Source organism: Oryx dammah, unplaced genomic scaffold (genome assembly GCF_014754425.2).
Source record: "Oryx dammah isolate SB20612 unplaced genomic scaffold, SCBI_Odam_1.1 HiC_scaffold_26, whole genome shotgun sequence".
Classification (NCBI taxonomy): Eukaryota; Metazoa; Chordata; class Mammalia; order Artiodactyla; family Bovidae; genus Oryx; species Oryx dammah.
In genome coordinates, this window is record NW_024070210.1 from 19,100,682 (window position 1) to 19,121,590 (window position 20,909).

Sequence of the window (20,909 nt, forward strand, 5' to 3'; positions counted from 1 at the left end):
CTCATTGCAGTTTCTTTGGGACCCAGGCTGATGGAGAAGCCACCATCTTGAATGTTGCTGGTCATTGTGTTAGAGGGACAAGAGAGAATTCTGAAGATTCTTACATGAGTTATTACGTGCTATAGCCCAGACGTTAGTATAATAATGTCACAGCTCTTTAGACAAAATGAGTCACCACCCAACCACAAAGGAGCCAGTCTTTTGGGTGCCAGGAAGAGAGGAGAGCTGACCACCTGTGAGCAGCATCAGTGACCGCCTTAGAGGTTAAACCACCTTCCCAAGATCACACAGCTACCCGGTGGTAGACCTGAACTTGAACCCAGCCACACACCCCAGACAACAGGCTTCTGACCCCTGGGATGCTCTGTCATCCAGTAAGAGTCTCAGAGAACAAGCCAAGCAAGGAGAGCATTCTCCCTTTGATATCTCTTGATTTCCCTGAGAAGGACTGACAGTGAGAAAGAACTTAAGCTCCTGGTCCCTTAGGCAGTGGTTGAATATATAACACCAGGAAAAAGGGTCCTTCTCTGAAGACCTGTATTCTGTATCAGGAGGATTTTCAACCATATTCTTATTCATAGTCTCAACTAGGGCCCCACCTTCTGTCCTCTAAACTCAACCCAGTGATTCAAAGTAGTTTGAGTATTTACTACTTATTGATAGTCCAGGAGAGTTATTCCTAGAAAAGAGATCGTATTTTCAAAATAATCTATGCTTTTGGTTTAGTGTGCTATGTGAAACCAGAAGTATCAGTTACACTGTTGCCTTTTATGGCTTGAAAATTACTGGGAATTAGAGGAAAGCCAATATTGTAATTCAATTAGACCCCTGACTTGACACTAGTGGGTAAAATTTCCAGTTGAGTGACATGGACTGGATTTAAAGACTGGCAGAGGTCATCTCCATGATTCTTTCTTCTTCTGTTCTGTTTAGCTGCTTTATCACACCATTGAATCTTAAAAGGACTTATTTACTAAAGAAGAAGATCCATCTTCTTATGTTGGCCCACCATGTACCAAGGGTTAGATCACTCATCAGAGATCACAGGACAATCCCCTTAAGTGACCAGAAAGGGGATAATGTTCCAGTAATAGCTTATAACATCGGAGGTGTAGAATAACGTTTCATTGGTCCCTAGTTCCTAATTCCTTCCCAGTATTAATGTATACCCAGATCCTTACCCTGGCTTCATGATGGGCTAAAAGTCTGCTTCTTTACTTTGGGGCTTAGCCATGTGACTTGCATGGCTAATATAATATTACTGAATGTGATATGAGCAGAGACTTTCAATATACCTGGATGGTGATGCTCACCCTCCTCCCTTACCCTCCTGCCTCAGATAGTTGTTCCAAGGAAGGTGAGAGACATCCAGAGCAGAAGGGATGCAACACATAGCTAGATCAGTTAAAGATCGTGTAAGACAGTGGTCCAACTTCCCTGTGGTTAAAAGTCAGCTGAGCTGTAGATTTGTTAGTGAAAAATACATGCTTATGGTGTGCCACTGAGTTTGGAGTGATTTACTATGCAGAAAAGTTGTGGCTATTGCTGACTGATACGTAGAGCTCTGGGGAAAACATGCATTTTCAAAATTGATGAAGCCATACAAATACCTGGTAACAAGGATCAATAAATTTCAGAGGTGGAGTATCCTAGAATCCAAACCTTTTAAAAAATGTAGAAATTCCACCTACACTATTCATTATGTGCTTAAAAATTCTTAAGGTCAATTCTACCAGCATTATGCCAGGGAAATTTGTGATCGCTGAGTTTGATTCCATAGCATGGTTCACTGTGACATCAGCTAATAATACTGTCTCTGAATTTTTTTTTTCACGGTGTACAGAGAAATGCTAAGAGTACAGACCCACCAAAAATTCAAAAGTGGGTTCCCAGGAGCTTATATAAATTATAATGACAAACATTTTCAGAACATCTATGTTATGATCTATCATAGGTATTTAAATCAATTATCAATATTCGTGGTCTTAAAATTTATTTAACAAAGATATTGAAATTAAAACTCAGAAAGGTTAAGTGGTTTATCCAGGGACACATAGCTAGAAAGTGGCAAAGCCAGGATTTCTTACCCAATTCTTCTTATCTCCAATGCCCAAGCTCTTTCTATCAAATCTAAGATTCATCTTATATCCTCAACCAGTGCCTGACAACATGCTTTGTAGCTAGAAAGCACTTAATACTGTTTGCATTGAAGGGAAAGTTTAGTTCAGGCCTAAGTGGGTATAGGAGAAAAAAGAAATTGATCTAGATAATCAGATTCTCAACCCTCTCAGGGTTTATTCTGGTCCAATGACTGCTGGTATCTTGTTGCTCAGCATTTTCCCTCTTGGTCTCAGGGGCTTGACTGGATTTATCTTCTATTGGTAGATCACAGCTTCCGGGTTGGGGTTGGGGAGAGGGGAGGTATACACTTTTGTTTCCTTGACTGTTCAGTTCCATCTAACTTCTGGTACCTTTTGTTCCTGAAGAAGAGCAACATCAATCCCCTGTCATCCTTTAATATGAAGTTCTGTGTCACCAGGGAGCATGCTGGACCTAAGTGACACTGAGCCAATCAATAAGCAGGTGGCCCTTATCTGACAGCCAAGCCATGCGGAGAAACCACGTGGCCAGCTCGACCAGTTCTGCCTGGATGGCTCACAACAACCAGACACCCTTCTTCAGGTCGCTCAAAGCGCCAAGCACTGACAAGCACGTAAAACAGCAGGAAAAATGGAAACCACTCACTATACCATAGTGGGTTTTCTCTGAAATGAGGAATATTATGAGGACCGTAGATGTAACTCACTGAAATAGCCATGGGGTGTAAGAGAGGAGTGAGGAGAAGCAATCCTCTGTTTACAAACTGAAGCCACAGCAGGATGCTAGGAAGAACACTGGTCTGAGGCCCAAGAGAAATGCCAACCTCAGTTTCACTGACTTGCTGTGTTGACCTTGGACAAGTTATTTAACCTCTCTGGACTTTACGTCCCTCATCTCTACAGTGATAGCCCTGGCTGCTAAACTAAAATTTCTAATTCTAAAACGTGAGAGATCTCTCTGACCTGACAGATACAAAGCTGTGTCTGCGAGGAAAGACTAGGAGCAGCAATCCGGTTGCCAGGTTCCCCTTCTGCCCATGTGCCCTGTGGATTCATGCAGGATGTTCCCTGTGCTGAGCAGTGCAAGGTGAGGGAAAGGTGCTGGGCAGGACCAGGGAGTTTTGATGTTTCGAGAAATCATTTTGGACAGATGGCATCAGAAGCCAGACAGAGACATGATCCAAAGAGGCCCTGACACTGCCCTTCTTGGCCAGCTCCATCTCTACTTGGATAGATGGCATGCCTAATAGAAATGACTAACAGCCAATATTGGTTTTGTTTGTGTAAATTAATTACCCCAAAATGAATTTATTTAGCTCCTCCAATTTTTCTCAGTGGAAGATTAGAAAACTTCAAGACTAGGCAAACTATGCTGCTATTATTAAAAAAAAAAAAAGTCCACCCCAACTGCAGCAAAGAAGGCAGAGTATGCCCCAGGCACGAGGGTCTTTTTATTGAAGCATTTCATCTTGACTTTGCAATCAGTTGTCTATTTCTAGCTACTAATGACTGTCACTTCAGCTCCTGCATTCATTAAAAATCCCTTCTGTTTTGGTGTCTGTGAATGAGTGAAAATGACTCTTTGGACACATCTTATCAGCCCGGAGGCAGGAATCAGAGCTGGCAAATGATAATCATATTTCTTAATCCAAAATGGGCATGCTTCACTGAGCATGCTCTGTCCCATATGTGTTCCATAAGATCAGGCCATTTCTCACTCTTATTTTTAAAAACACAGAACACTGTTCTTCTCAACTTGTAAATGTTCTCAGCTTCATCTACTGGTTTAGTGAACATTTATTGAGCATCTACACAGTGCCAGGCACTGATCTAGTTTCTTTGGTAACAAAAAGCAGGTAAAAGACAAAATCTGTTTCTCTTCATCAGGGACTAATAAATGTCAGAAAGATTCAGGGATCCAGTCTGTGTTGGAGATAGCAGAGCCAAGTATGAGTTCCAAACAAAGCTGGAAACACTAAGGAATATCACTTTCAGAAGCCCTCAGAAGGGGAACCATGAAGGCTTCCTCCCTTTTTCTCTACCCCATTTAATGGGCAGGAGCAGAATTTGAGATTCCTTGTGCGAGTTACGACAAGATTGCAGTGCCTCCTAATTTGTGTTCAGTTAAAGTTACTTTTGAATCTCTGTCACAGCCTAGAATGCTTTTGACAAAAAGTTTTTAAAAATCCAAATTCAGAACAGTATGGAGGTTCCCCAAAAAACTAAAAATAGAGTTACCATATGATCTTGCAATCCCATGCCTAGGCATATATTCAGAGAAAACTATGATTAAAAGAGATACACGCAATGTTCACAGCAGCACCATTTTCAGCAGCCAAGACATGGAAGCAAACTAACTGTCCACCTACAGAGGAATGGAGAAAGAAGATGTGGTGTGCACATATAAACAGATGTGGACTATTTCTCAGCCATAAACAAGAATGAAGCAATACCATTTGCAGAGATTATCATACTCAAGTGATGTAAAGCAGACAGAAAGACAAGTGCCATATGGTATCGCTTATATGTGGAATCTGAAATATGACACAGATGAACTTACATACAATCCAGGCACTGACTCACAGGCATAGAAAACAAACTTATGGTGACCAAAGGGGAAAGACGGGGAGGCTCAATCATGAGTCTGGGATTAACACATATATACTACTATATGTAGAACAGATAAACAAAGATGTCCTTTGTATAGCACAGGAAACCATATTCAATATCTTATAATAATCTTTAATGGAAAAGAATCTGAAAAAGAATACACACACACACACACACACATATATATACACTTCAATAAACTTTTTTTTCAAGTCCAAACACAGGGCATACAGTAGGCCCCCTACTTACAAACCTTCAAGTTGTGAACTTTCAAAGATGCGAACATGTATGTGCCTGTCCAGCCCTGTAAGTTAGTTCACATGTCTGGCATACATCGTCACATGTGTGTATCTTCCACAAGTGGCTGTGCTTTTGTGTACTTTACTATACAATACTGTATGGAGAACAATAGACCAGCATCTTTTTTTCAAGCCTAGGATGTCTAGAAGCAAGCATAAAAGCAGCAGAGATGTTGCTCTTACTGCTAAGAAGTTATTGTACTGTACTTTTAAAGTTACTGTACTTCAAGATTAAAAATGTTTTCTCTATATTTTGTGTTTTTATTTTAAATGTGTTATTTGTGTGAAAAGTATTATAAACCTGTTAAGAGTACTGTACTATATAGCTGATTGTGTTGGTTGGACACTTAGGCTAAATTTGTTGGACTTCTGAACAAACTGGACTTAGGAATGCACTCTCAGCTTGGTACTCATTCATATGTAGGGGACTTACTGCATTTTCCCCATATAACAAGCAATCAGCATGTGGGTGGCTGCGGCATTACTGTAGTTATCCAATCTACCTGAATCATCATCTTGGCCATTCCTTCATGGTTTCCGGAAGATTACCCCAGTGCTAGACATCACTTCTACATTACAGAAGTAGAAATGTGGGAAGAACCAGGGACTGGTGGGACAGCTATATTTGTTCCTTTTATCCGGAAAACATATTCCTTCCTAGAAGATCCCAACAGATCTCTGCTCTTGTCTCACTGACCAGAACAGGGTCATATGGCAACATGTGGTTGCAAAGAAAGCTGGGAAGAGTGTAGTTAGCTTTTCCAGCCTCTTCACATGGAAGTATGGGAAGAGGGGAATGGAAATGGGGTGGGGTTCACCAAGTAACTCTGTCTACCACTAAGACCTTGTATTAAAGAACATTCATGAAGGATGCTTGGGCAGATCTTGATTCATCTCTCATCTATTCTCTACATGCAGCCTGTATCACCATATTCTGTACTTGCATTTCCTATTAGGTTTTTTTTTTTTTTAACTCACCATTTAATCCTAATTGTGAATGCTCAGTAAATATATATTTATGAATAATTGAATGTGGCAGTGGTGGTTTAGTTGCTAAGTCGTGTCTGACTCTTGCAACCCCATGGACTATAGCCTGTGAGATCTCCTCTGTCCATGGGATTTCCCAGGCAAGAATACTGGAGTGGGTTGCCATTTCCTTCTCCAGGGGATCTTCCTGACCCATGGATCAAACATGTGTCTCCTGCATTGCAGGCAAATTCTTCACCACTGAGCCACCAGGAAAGTCCTATAATCAAATGTATTCATCAGTAAATGAATGAGTAAATGACATGAGTGCTATATTCTTAAACAACTTTATCTTGGAACCCAGCATTGAACAGGATACTTAATATTTTAGGGTCTCAGGGGTAGTGATATCTGGAATTTAAAGTAAATTTGGCATTTACATTTTTAAGATAATTCTGCTTTGGAAATATGCTAAATAAGTAGAAATCTCAAGATTTCTTGAACCTTAGCAACAACGTTCAAGGAATTACTAAATAGGCATTTAGGTACTAGTTGAGCCAAGGGCCAATTCCCCAGTATACTGAGCCTAACATCACCCAGGGGCAGAGCTAGGCTGGAAAGATGAAACAGCATTGTTTTGTCTCCTGAAAGTTTATTTTTATGGTTTTAATATTACCATATGTAGTGCTTCATAAATTACTTTTATGGAAAACATCTTCATTTAATTGAAGAGAAAAAGCAGGCAAGAATGATATTCTAGGTCAGTGAACAAATAGCTTATTGATGATACTTTAGAGGAAATGACTTTCCCTTGAGCTTAGCTAGAATAGTCAAGTCTTAGAAGGCATTGTCTCTCTTGTAGAAGAATCTGTTTGTTTGGAAATATGAGCAGAGCTGGTCCTTTGGGCAAGCCACAGAATAAAGAATGTCTGATTGAGGAAGGTCAGATACAGTGTAAATGAGGAAAATGGACACTGACCAATGACACATTCTAGAGACGTCAGAGGACCTAAAATCTTTTTATTATAATCTCAAATTACTGTAATTTGAGTGTGCCATCTGCTTCTTATTGGGAACCATCCCCCTTTCACAAATAAGCACACTGATACTTAGGGAAGGTAAACTGTCCAAGGCCAAATGAGACTTGAATAGTAAGATTATTGATAAGAAACCCTGGCAGCCTTGATCCAGAGCTGGCTCCCTGGGTCTCTATACCAGTGCCAGGGCAACTCCCAGGGAGGTTTTGCTTAACCTTAGGCTTTAGCTGAGTGCTAGGAGATGCAAAAGATGGGGCCACATCTTGTGCTTAAAAGTTTAATACACAGTGGGGAAGGCAGAATAATGTTCCCTTCAAAAGATGTCCTCATTCTAATTACTGGAACATGTGACTATTACCTTACATAGCAAAAGACACTTTGCAGATGTAATGGGTTTAGGGCTCTGAGATGGAGTGGTTATCCTGGGTTATCCAGGTGGCTTCAGTCTAATCACATGAGTTCTTGAAAGATGAAGACTTTTCCCAGCTATAGTCAGACACACACACACACACACACACACACACACAGATGACTATAGAAAAGAGGTCCGAGAAATTGGACTTTGTTGGCTTTGAAGATGGAAGGAGGAGCCACAGTCTAAGAGATGTGAGAGGACTTTAAAGGCTACAACAAGCAAGGAAACAGATTGTCCCCTGGAGCCTTCAGAAAGGTGTGCAATCCTGCCAACACCTTGATTTTAGCGCAGAAAGACCCATTTCAGACTTCTGAGCCCCAGAACTATAGAACAGCAAATGTATGTTGGGTTAAGCCACTAAAATTGTGGTGTAATTTGTTACAGCAGCAACAGTGACCCCTACTCAAGAACAAATGTTTGGAAAAACCATTATTCTGTATTGCAAAACAGATTAATATTTTCTCCTCCCAGGGAGGAAGTGGCTAGATTTCCCACATTCCACTGCTCTCTGCTTTTTCTGCACAGTTTAACTGCCAAACCAATGGCCAGCCAGGAACTGTGGCTGTCTGCTTGGGGAAGATGTCAGGGATGAGGACAAGGAAGATGTCTGTCTCTAACCTGAAGTAATTGCTTCCATGACATTTTAAATGCTTCAGTTTTGGGCCTACTGGGACCAATTAGATGAATGGCTCAGAGGTTATTTCCAGGAGTTTCTTAAATGGGTCACAGCAGCCCACTAATTAACTTCAACACCACAATCTACACATGGACAAACAAATACCCTTTCTTATTTCTCATCTCCAATCTTCCCTTGCCACATTCTTCAGTTAGCCCACCAAGGAGAATTGGACAAAAAACATCAAGTGGAGACACAATATAGATAATTAGGTCAGCATCATAAAATGCTCCAACTTTGAACATGAAGCCTTCTACAGAAAGATTCTAGTTCAACACGTATATCACTTTCCCCTTACTTCCCTCAGTAATAAGTCAATATCTTAGTTTCCAAAGAAAACTGGTCCCTCCAGTATCTTGGAATCTCACTATATATTTTTCCGCCTGGAGGGGGAACAAGAAACATAAGACTTGTCCCCCCTCTGCCTGCCATCCCTGCCTCCACAAGGACATCCTGGACTCTGGAATCATTCACCCTTTCTGACTCTTCAACTCCTTCCCCGACTCCAAGCTGAACAACTGAACTGGTCACTGGAGTGAATTAGAATCGTTCATGTAAACCATCTCCTCAAATATCTGCTGTGGTTCCCTACTGCTACAAAATAAGTGCCAAGTTTCCTATTATGGCATTCAAGGTCCTCTATGATTTGGCATCAAACTACCTTTCCAGCATCAGCTCTCCAAACTTTTGGTTCTTGGATACACCTACCTGCAAACAATTCTCTGTATTCTCATGCAATAATAATCCGTCCACCACTGCAAACCCACTGGGTCCTCATCATGCTCCCAGGCCCTGTACAAATCTCCTCCTCTAGGAAATGTCACTTGATTTTTCCAGCATATGCATACATGTGCATTAAGAATGTCTATATTTTTATTGAAATATATTTTACTTGGCTTCCCTTGTGTCTCAGACAGTAAAGAATCTGCTTGCAATGCAGGAGACCTGGGTTCAATCCCTGGGTTGAGAAGATCCCCTGGAGAAGGGAACAGCTACCCACTCCAGTATTCTAGCCTGGAGAATTCCATGGACAGAGGAGCCTGGCAGGCTATATATATATAGTCCCTGGGGTTGCAAAGAGTTGGACATGACTGAGCGACTTTCACACACACACACATTTTACTTATAATGTCTTGATTTCTTCTGTACAGAAAAGTGATCCTGTTATACATATACATATATATTCTTTTAAAAAATATATTATTTTCCACTATGGTTTATCATAGGATATTGAATAGAGTTCTTTGTGCTATACAGTGGGACCTTGTTGTTTAATCCATTCTCTATATAATAGCTCATGTAGAACCTATCTATGAAATAGAAACAGACTCCCGGACATACAGAACAGACTTTTGGTTGTCAAGGGGAAGGGAACTGGGGAGGGATGGAGCAGGAGGTTGAGATTAACAAATGTAAGCTATTATATATAGAATGGATAAACAAAATGAATGTTTATATTTTTTATTCCCTTTTTCCATTCAAAGGATGTAAGATCCAAAACATGTTTCTCCCTTGCTCCAATGGTAAGTGCCATATGCCTCTACTTAGGACTTTTTTTCTGTTACTGAAGTTTTGCTTCTTTCCCTCTGGACCATAAGGGGAGAGACAGTTCTCATCTTTGAAGACAGGACCTGGTCTTCTGTACCTGGGCCCCATCGAAGGGAAAAAAAACAGAGGATAATAGTCAGCCCTTCAAACAGGAAGGACTCACCCCTTAATCTCAGGATAATGAGAGAGCCAGCCCTTCAGTCTCCCAGAGCTTCAGAGAGAAGAGAATTTCCAGATGGATCAAGAAGGGCTAGAATGAAATTTCCTCAGCAACTGCAAACCCCAGGAAGCCTAGAGACGTTTTAGAGAATTAAAAAAGAAAAAGCAGGGCTGCACCTGAGGCCCAGGCATCCCCAAGCTCCCCTCTCACTTCTGTCCACACCACTTCCAACAGGGCTGCCTGAAGACTGCTCAGCTGCCTGTCCCCTGCAGCCCCTGTCTGCTTTGCTCAGAGCCATAGCCATCCGTATTCAGAAGAAGCCACGGTGGCACCCTGACTTGGTGCTAAACATCTCACTGTTGGTGATGACAATGGCATCCTTCCCTCCAGTGGGGAGGGAGATGCCGCAGGACTCCCCTCAGCCCTTCAGACTCTGATTCTGGGCCTGTGGTTCACCTGGCCCGGCCCCACCTGTCCCGAGGGGGCCCTGTCTTTTCACCGTTTCCTTGCGTGGTGGCCCCACTGCTGCTGATCCTGTCGCTTTTCTTTCTGGGGCATTTTCTTCTTTGGTGACATCATTCTTCAATTTTGATGTCCCCAGATGCTCTAGTGAGCACAGGAGAGTTACCCCCAGGGAAGGGAGACTGAGAAAAACCAGTAGGCCAAGCCAGGTGACCTGGTCCTAAAGGAGAAACAGGAGGCGAATCATCACTGATCCCAAGTATATTTGCATGCTCACTAGGAGCTAGGTGCTGGAAAACCAGTCAGGAGGGTTTTCCTTCCATACTTATCTTTCGGCGTGGAGGTCCCTTGAGGTTTTTACATGAGCCTAAGGAAGCAGAGGAACAGTCCCCAAAGGAGCTGTGCAGAAGGAGGGGCAGTTACACTGCTGACTTCAGGTAATTCCCGCCTCCACTCCTGAGGGCACCCCTGAGCACTGCCCTCAGCAACCTGGGGTCCCCACTCTATTGGGTGGGACCCAGGGCAACCCTGGCTTGTGCTGCCAGAGGGATAGCAGCAACGATTCTGTTTTGGGTTTTGAGTCTCATGCATCTGAAGAGTGAAACTGTTAGCCACTCAGTCGTGTCTTTTCGACCCCATGGACTGTAGCCCGTCAGGCTCCTCTGTGGGATTTTCCAAGCAAGAATAGTGGAGTGGGTTGCCATTCCCTTCTCCAGGGGGATCTTCCTGACCCAGGGATGGAACCCAGGTCTCCTGCATTGCAGGCAGATTCTTTACCATCTGAGCCACCTGGGAAACCCTCTGATGCGTCTCCTTGCTGATAATTAATGCTGCTTGGAACACCCCAGTACATCGCTTTCTGGAACACTCGTCTGAGTCATGCCAGAGTGCCCCCTCTGCTCTGTAAGTGATGCCCAGAGGCTGCTGTCTCCCCTGTAGGGCTGCGTCCCTTCCTCCCCACTGCATTCCTACACTGTAAGTGCCCCTGTCCCTTCTCTCCTTACATAAGAAAGAAGCACCAGGTCCCCTTGCTCTTTCTGCAATGGCTGATTTCTCCTTTCATTCAATCCAGCCACCAAAGGGTTAAACAGAAGGGACTAAGCCACGATGGGTACTTTTACTCACCTTTTTATAGTATTTGCCCAGCTTTTAAAAATATTCATGAACTACTTTTTATTAATTTTAAGGAATTATAGTTTATTTCTAAAATTTAAGTGACGATGTAGGCAAAAGCTCTTAGCACAGTACCTGACACATAGATAGTTGCTTCCAATAAATGTTAATTTCCCCTCCTTCAAAACAGATTTAATTTCTTCTTCTATCTGAAGGAAATGATTAACGACAGAAGATTCTACCACTCTCTTCAGATGCACGTGATTGACCCTTTGTTTTCAGTCGCCTACAGAAGCCTCAGCAGAAGGCAGGTGGGGATGAAGAGTGATGCTTTCCATAGAGCTGTCTCTGAAGTCATTTCCTACCTACTGAGCACACTTACTGTAGGTTTCCAACTCCATGGAAGAGGTCTGCCCAGGAGCCAACTCTGAATCACCCCTGGGCTCCGTGAGCCTTACTTTTACCACCTTCCATCCCAAGTCCCACCACGTGGCAGGATAAGCAGCAGGACTTTCCTGGCCACCGGTAGCCAAACGCTGGGCTGGAAGAAACACAAGCTGGACTCAAGATGCCAGGAGAAATATCAATGACCTCAGATATGCAGATGACACCACCCTTATGGCAGAAAGTGAAGAGGAACTCAAAAGCCTGTTGATGAAAGTGAAAGAGGAGAGTGACAAAGTTGGCTTAAAGCTCAACATTCAGAAAACAAAGATCATGGTATCCAGTCCCATCACTCCATGGGAAATAGATGGGGAAACAGTGGAAACAGTGTCAGACTTTATTTTTGGGGGCTCCAAAATCACTGCAGATGGTGACTGCAGCCATGAAATTAAAAGACGCTTACTCCTTGGAAGGAAAGTTATGACCAACCTAGATAGCATATTTAAAAGCAGAGACATTACTTTGCCGACTAAGGTCCATCTAATCAAGGCTGTGGTTTTTCCATTGGTCATGTACAGATGTGAGAGTTGGACTGTGAAGAAAGCTGAGCGCCGAAGAATTGATGCTTTTGAACTGTGGTATTGGAGAAGACTCTTGAGAGTCCCTTGGACTGCAAGGAGATCCAACCAGTCCATTCTGAAGGAGATCAGCCCTGGGATTTCTTTGGAAGGAAGGATGCTAAAGTTGAAACTCCAGTACTTTGGCCACCTCATGAGAAGAGTTGACTCATTGGAAAAGACTCTGATGCTGGGAGGGATTGGGGGCAGGAAGAGAAGGGGACGACAGAGGATGAGATGGCTGGATGGCATCACGGACTCAATGGACATGAATCTGAGTGAACTCTGGGAGTTGGTGATGGACAGGGAGGCCTGGCGTGCTGCGCTTCACGGGGTCACAAAGAGTCAGACACGACTGAGCAACTGAACTGAACTGAAACAGAAGGGAGGTCTGGAGAAACGACAAGCTTTGCAGGCCCAGGAATATGTGCTTTTCTATGTCTTTTGCCTCCTGCTCCTGAAATCATGACCTTTCATTCCCAAGAAAATGAGGTATAATACAGTGTGTATCCACCTGGTGTAATTCCAATTTTAATCTAAGAAGGAGTGGAGAAACTCTGGGAAGCTTGTGATGCTCTGCTGACCACACACTGAAAATCTGTGGGATAAACACCCATGAAGGGACGTGAAAGTGTTAGTTGCTCAGTCGTGTCTGACTTTGCAAGCCCATGATCTGTGGCCTACCAGCCTCCTCTGTCCATAGAATTCTCCAGGCAAAAGTGCTGGAATGGGTGGCCATTCCCTTCTGCAGGGAATCTTCCCGACCCAGGGATCGAACCCAGGTCTCTCCCATTGCAGGCAGATTCTTTACCATCTGAGCCACCATCCATACCTGAAAATAAACCATCCCTTGGGAGGGCAGTGGGATCATTTGCCAATGACTTCTATTAACTACATGGGTTTAAGTGACTTTTGTAGTCACTATTTTTTGCAATCTCCCTGCAGCTCTTCTACAACAGGAGGGCAAGTGAGGGTCAGAAGGAGCTTGCAGGCCTATCAGGCAGGACCTAGGAGCACCCACTGGGTGCTCAGCCCCCACCTCCGGGGGAGACAGGGTGTTGGAGAGTCATCCTGCAACTTGACAGTCATTCAGCTGCCCACACACCCTAGCTTTTCAAGTTTCAACAGAGATGGTGCAGTCTATCCCACCCAGCCTTTAGGAGGAACTGGAGAGGAGAAGTGTAAAGTAGGGCACCTGGCCCCTCCCATCTAAATGAAGATGACCCTTTCCCTCCTCTGCTTGTGGTGGGAGGATTTACAGGGAACCAGAGGTGCAGAGGAGGGACACAAATGGGAGAAACTGCTGGATTTGAATCCGTGATCACAGCAGTTTGGAAGGGAGAGGGTTTCTCCCCTCAACCCCCACCGCAATCTAGGAAGAAAGGCTGTTATAGGGCCTCAAATGATTGGCAGGAGTGTGGAATAGGTACATGGTTGGTGGGAACTGGACCAGTTCCAGAGCAGGATCACATCAGAAAGCCCACGTCTCCAGCGGGACTTCCACAAGCAGCTCTAAGGGCTTCGCAGGAGCTTCCCGCTGCGATATTCTTATTACAGCCTGTCCTGAATCTGCTTGTTGTGGGCTGAATTCTGTTCTCCCCAAAGTCCTACCTTCATGTCCTTACCTGCCAGTAACTCAGAATGTGGGCTGATGTGGAGACAGGATCTTTACAGAGGCCATCATGTTAGAATGAGGTCATTAGGGTGGGTCCTAATCTGAACAACCCTGTTGGTACAAAAAAAGGATACCGGACACAGAGACAGGTCACAGGAAGTCCATGTGGAGATTCAGGGAGATGACAGTCATCTGCAAGCTCAGCAGAGTGCCTGGAACACATCCTTCCCTCACAGTCCTCGGAAGGAACCAGCCCTGTGGACATATGGATCCCAAACTTCTAGACATGGAGCTTTGAGACAGTAAGTTTATGTTGTTCAGGCCGCTCCATCTGTAACACCTTCTTACGGCAGCCCTCGCAAACTGAACACTCCTCAATGACTTTATAGGTCAGAGGAACTAATTTTTCAACTCCTTCCATTCAGCATGCAATGAAAACAATCTCCTCTCATGGTCCCTTCTCTCCATTGCTCTCTCCCTATACACACACACACACTCTCTCTCTCTCTCTCTCTCTCTCTCTCTCTCTCTCTCTCTTCAAGAGACGATGACTAATTATTTCCAGATCAGACAAAGTGCCATGTGCCAGACTGACTTATTTGACATCTTGCATATTGTCTAATTTCCAGGAAGCCACACAGCATACTACTTCAAAACTCTGCTTTTTTAAAAAGCCAAGACTTTGTCTAATGTTCGAGCTGAGAGTAAACACAGGTTCTGAGACTAGATTCAGAACCAAAGGTGCAGGAAAACATTACTTCCTAGAATCAGGAGTGAGGAGTATTACCAGAGCTGGTTTTTATTTGTTCTAAAGCTATCCGTGAGTGCGTGCACACTAAGTCACTTCAGACGTGGCTGGCTCTTTGTAATCCTATGGACCGTAGCCTGCCAAGGCTCCTCTGTCCATGGAATTCTCCAGGCAAGAATACTGGAGTGGGTAGCCATTCCCTTCTCCAGGGATCTTTCCAACCCAGGAATCGAACCTGGGTCTTCCGCATTGCTGGCAGATTCTTTACTGTCTGAGCCACCAGGGAAGCCCCCTACACTGAATATAAATTGGTGCAGCCACTGTAGAAAGTAATATGGAGGTTTCTCAAAAAAATAAAAATAGAAATACCACATGACCCAGCAATTCCACTCCCGGGAACATATTTGAAAAATACAAAAGTACTAATTCAAAGAGATACATGCACTCCAATGTTCGCAGTAACATTATTTCCAGTTGCCAAGGTATGGAAGCAACCAAGTGTCGATCAACAGATAAACTAATGAAGAAAATAAGGTCTATATACATAATCGAATACTGTTCAGCCATAAAAAGAAATTTTGCCATTTGCAGCAATACAGATGGTCTGGGAGGGTAATATGCTAAGTGAAATAAGTTAGAGAAAGACAAATACTATTTGATATCACATATGTGGAATCTAAACAATACAACAAACTAGTGAATATAACAAAAAAGAAACAGATTCACAGATCTAGAGAACAAACTAACGGTCACTAATGGGGAGAGAGGAGGAAGGAGGGGCAAGATAGGGTAAGGGCATAAGAGGTACAAACCATTAGGTATAAAATAAGCTATCAGGATACACAATATAGGGAATAAAGCCAATATTTTATAGTAATTGTAAATGAAGTATAAACTTTAAAAATTATGAATCACTATATTGTAACCTGTAACATATAATATTGTACATCAACTATATTTTCAAAGAACAGTGTGTTTGCTCTGTAAACACAGCTTCCAAACAAGGCCTGCAGCCCGTGACCCTTCCTATATAGAGATTTTGATCTATCACTGCCAAGCTCTAGAATCACTTCTTGAGCCAAGGCCCTGGTCCCTAGGAATCACTTTCATTCCTTAAAATGCAACTAAGTCAGCCTGAAAGAGAAACCTGTTAACCTATTACTTGCATACTCCCTGGGATGAGTTAGTCCATCAATCAGATGAGCGAGTTATCACCAGAAACAGCCAGAGAGCAGGGCCCCCCTAAAGGGCTAGGGACGGTGGGGGATGAGGGGTAGGAGGAGGGGTAGAATCTGAGGCTTGAATTCTAAAGTGGGCTGCATGAGAGGGGATGGGTGAGGGTGGCATGGAAGGGCCCCTCCAGAGCCAGGGGAAGCCTGAGATTGCCAGGCCCCCTGGGGGGAAAAGTGTCCAGGAGGGAGGCAGGGGGAGGAGTGACGTTTTCATCTCAAAAAGCCTTTCAGAGTAACTGCATGTGGTTCTTACCTTTGCTTTGTCACAAGGAAATCACGCCCCTTCTGAGGGTATCAATCTCCTTATAAATGACTCCTGCTTCCCTGCTAGCTTCCCCACTAGCTCAGCTGGTAAAGAATTTGCCTGCAATGCGGGAGACCTGGGTCCGATCCCTGGGTTGGGAAGATCCCCAGGAGGAGGGCATGGCAACCCGTTCCAGCATTCTTGCCTGGAGAATCCCCATGGACAGAGGAGCCTAGAGGGCTCTAGTCTGTGGGGTCGCAAAGAGTCGGCCATGACTGAGAGACTTTCACTTTCGTAAATGATTGGATGAGCTCCATCATGGAACTCATTTTTGCAGAAAATGTTTAAGACAGACATCCCTCATTTCCCTGATATCCAAATGTCTCCGTGGGTCTGTCGGGATTTCTGGATCTTTCCAGACGAGGAGTCCTTCCTCCTGTCTCCAAGATGAATGATGGTTCCCAGGGGAGGGGAGGGGGAAGGAGAAGCACTCCCTGGCTTGCCCAACACGTGGCCTTCACCTCTGTGCCCACCTGCTTCCCTGGGTTGGTGCAGGGTTCAGATGAGATGTACACGGATGCTCTTTCAAAAGCTGGGAGAGAGTGCTGATGGCCCAGCTCCTGCGCCCCACTGCCCTGGAGAGCAGAGAGGTCCAGCCTGAGCCTCAGGGTGGGTGAGCTCTGGCATAGCTGGAGGGCTACCCTGCACTGGGCCTTATGGGGAAGGACAGCACCACTGAAAGTATGGGTGAGCGGCCATAAAAAAGAATGAAATAATGCCATTTACAGCAGTATGGAGGGACCTAGAGAGTGTCATACTTAAGTAAGTCAGACACAGAAAGACAAGTAACATGATATCACTTATACGTGGAATCTAAAAAAAAGGATACAAATGAGCTTTTATTTACAAAACAGAAACTGATTCACAGACATAGAACACAAACTTATAGATACCAAAGGGGAAAGGAGGCAGGGGATAAATTAGGAGTTTTGCACTAACATGTACACACTACTACATATAAACTACAAGGACCTACTCTATAGCACAGGGAACTGTATCCAGTATCTTATAATAACCTATAATGAAAAAGAATCTGAAAAAAGAATTTGAATCAGTTTGCTCTATACCTGATACTAACACAACATTGTAGGTCAACTGTATGTCAATTTTAAAAAGATATTTAAAAAATATGGATGAGTGCCCTAAACAGGTCCCTTTTGTTCCCCAGCTGTCCTCAGACATTCTCCTCTGACATTTAAGAGCCTGGGGGTGGGGTGGAGGGTGCAGAAGGTTCAGGGGAGGGGAATGGCTGAGATGGAGAGAAAACTATACCACCTGCAGTTGCGATAATGTGTGTGCAGCAGAGAGAGAAAACTTCCATCTGATATGAATTCTGACAGATAAAAAGCCTTTGTCCACACGTAGGTCAGAAATCTGTTGTGTGTATGTGTGTGTGTGTGTGTAAAATCTTGTGACCTCGCAGAGCTAGAAATAAAACTCAGCCAGTAGGCGTTGGATTCCAGTGGCTCCTCTGGCAGGGAGGGCACGAGAGCTCTTGGGGAGTGTGATGGCAAAGGTGTCACCTCCCCACGGTCACAAGGCCCTTTCCTGTGCCTCTAGCACACGGTGTGGCTGCTCCACGGAGGCCAAGCCAAAGCAGCTCAGGGTTGTAGCCCCAGACACCAGCAAACCACAAGGCGCAAATCAAGCAACACAGTAAGCGGCCGGGAGAAATGTGATTTTTGACAGTGGGAACTATCGATGAGGTAAACACAGTAGCGGGGACTGTGTCCAGAAGACAGAGAGGAGCTGCAGAGCTGCCTGGAGCTTTGAGCATTTGCAGAAGCAGGCGTGACAACCATCGCTGTCTGACTGGGAGGCAACAGCATCTTCCCAGTGACATACCAATTAGGTCCCCTCCCCTTTTCTACCTCCCTCAAAGCTGCCCTATGGCTCAGGCAGGAGCTGATTACATTCCCAACTGTGTGTTCAGAGTTGAAAAAGCTCAAGGACAAAGCATGGGCAAAGGCCTTAATTTGACTCAAGTTCATGATATTAAACTTTTTTCCCCTACATTTTAGTTTTCTACAAATGGCAGGGAGATTATACTGTGCATCCCCTATGCATATCCCATTCTGGAGAGGAGGGGTAGATGTGTAGGGATAGGTCTGCGGCCTGAGACCCACAATGTGTGGAGCCCCCATGGTCCTAGAGGCAGTACAGGGCCTCCACGGTGCCCTCTTCTCCCCATCTTCCTCATTCTGGGGTGAAGAGCCCTCTGCTGTGCCATCCAGCAGGTGTTTTGCACACCCCTGGGAGGGGGCTACACAGAACTCAGCCTTGCTCTTAGCTAATAATCATGGGTGAGTCTATTTCTCAGTTTCTTTCTGCAAATAAAAGCATCCCATGGCTTCCAAAATCCTCTCCAGATCTCCTAATCTTCTTGCTCCAAATCTTCAGCTTGACACATCCCTTTAGGACATACAAGGAATGCTGTATCCCCAGGGGAAGGCTCCCCTCCAGATGTGTCTCTTGCCACAGACTCTACCCCCCCTCTTCCCAACAAGAGAGTGGAGAAAGCTTACCTGAAAAATGAGTACAATAATGTCTTGGTATACAAAGGGATTGGCTCTGGGACCCCCATGGATAACAAAATCTGAGGATTCTCAAGTCCCTTTCTTGGACTTAAAAAGGTGTAGTGCAGTCAATTCTCTGTATCCGTGGTTTCAACTAACCTAGGATAGAAATCTGCTGATATGGAGGGTCAGCTTATGGGCTACAGAAATGGTCCCTGGCTGCTGCTTCTCAGGAGCCTGGTACTTACAGAAAATATGGCTCATTTTTGCTCCCTGCTCGGGGGCAAAAGGAACCAGGACCACCCTAGCGTCTGAGCCACAATCAATTTTGGTATTTTTATCATCCCAGTCAGAAATACCATACCCATTAGCAGTCCCTCTAGTTCTTGCCTATCATTCCCCCACCCGACCACGTCTGCCAGCCCTAAGCAACCACTAACTAACCTTCTCTATAGATATATAAGGGCTTCCCTGATGGCTGAGATGATAAAGAATCTGCCTGCAATGTAGGAGACCCGGGTTTGATCCCTGGGTTGGGAAGATCCCTTGGAGGAGGGCATGGCAACCTGTTCCAGCATTCTTGCCTGGAGAATTCCATGGACAGAGGAGCCTGGCAGGCTACAGTCCATGGGGTTGCAAAGAGTCGGACACGACTGAGTGACGAAGCCCAGTACACAGATATAAATATCCCTATTCCGGACATTTCACATCAGTAGAGCCATACATTAATTACAGGTGATATTTGGACTTTTACTTGCCTCCACTCCTCTCTTTCCCTCTCTCATTGTTTCCAGATCCAGATGGGGATCAGGGGTGTTAGTAAACAGAGTCTCTGAAGCCCCAGCAAAAATCCTCGGGTCCTCCGTATGAGGGTGAATCTCCCGCGTGAACTGAAATATCGCCAACTTTCTTTTTTGGTGAAGATTTGGGGGACTCTGCAAACTCCACTGTAGTTTGTGAGCCATCTGGAGCCTACAGGAGCTTAGTTCAAGTTGTTCTCAAGGAGACCCAGTGCTGGCAGCAGCCTGCAGTGTCTGTCAGACAGTTTCCTGAGCCAAGTGGAAGGTGGGGCCCCAAACAGCACCTCCAAGGTAACTAGGGCTGAACCATGTCTAGTCGGCCCCAGAGCCAAGAGCCCCTTTGCTCAAATAATTCACAGGCCACCTCTGTATATGTAAACACAGCCCCGTCCAGTGGGGGCTGACAGGTGATTTCATGCATCATTTAACTCTTTGCATTGCCAAGGAATGTAACAGAGATTAGATAATCAGAATAATTTCACATTCGTAAATGGCTTTCTTTTCTCCAAGGAAGAAAATATGGCAAACTCAAACTTGAAGGAAGCATTCAGCTGGACAACCCAAGGAAAAAAAACAAAATTGGGCATTTGTTACAATGATAAATTGGACACACTTCCCTTTACTCTCCTTTGTTAGGGCTGGAGGGGAGGTGAATAGCCTTACAGAGAGGTCCTCAAGGCCAGTGGGAGGTACCGGTTGTGATTTGCTTCAAAGGAAGTGTTGGAGGCGATGAAAGAAAGGGATAGGGAAAGAGTGAGTAGAGAGGAGACAGCAAGGATGAAAAAAGGGCGGAACACCCTTGACCTTGGAGCCTTGGTCTGAAAGGAGACTTGGAGCACCAGGTCAGGCAGCCCCTGTGGACACCAAGTGAAAAGACAGCTCCGTGGGCTGTCTGCCAAGGATCACTTCATCCTGTTCAACCCTCTCCAGTCACAATTTAGCTAGGCAGACCCATCTCACCAAGCAGAGGACATTGAGACCCCTCGAGAATATACAGTCCATTGGCTTTGTGCATATTCCTTGACTGTAAGTGAAATATGAATGCCTGGTCACTTCTCTGACAAACTGCTACCCTCGGCAAAGAAGGTCTTCAAAGTCCACGGGCAAACAGCTTAATCTTGAACAACCTGTGTTGGTTTCCTAGTCAGCCAATGCAGGTGCACGTAATGGGTGGACCCTTAACCTCTCCTTGAGTCTTCTTGATCTTTGCTTTTGGCTGAGCAGTCTCAAGGCTATGGTTTTTCCTGTGGTCATGTATGGATGTGAGAGTTGGACTGTGAAGAAGGCTGAGTGCCGAAGAATTGATGC

The 20,909-nt window shown here is 44.6% G+C and overlaps 1 protein-coding gene across 5 annotated transcripts in view; it reads right to left on the reverse strand.

Moving 5' to 3' along the window:
- RGS6 (regulator of G protein signaling 6) overlaps nt 1-20,909 on the reverse strand; it is a 617,420-nt gene that overhangs the window by 205,001 nt on the left and 391,510 nt on the right. The gene's annotated exons all lie outside the window — the stretch shown is intronic.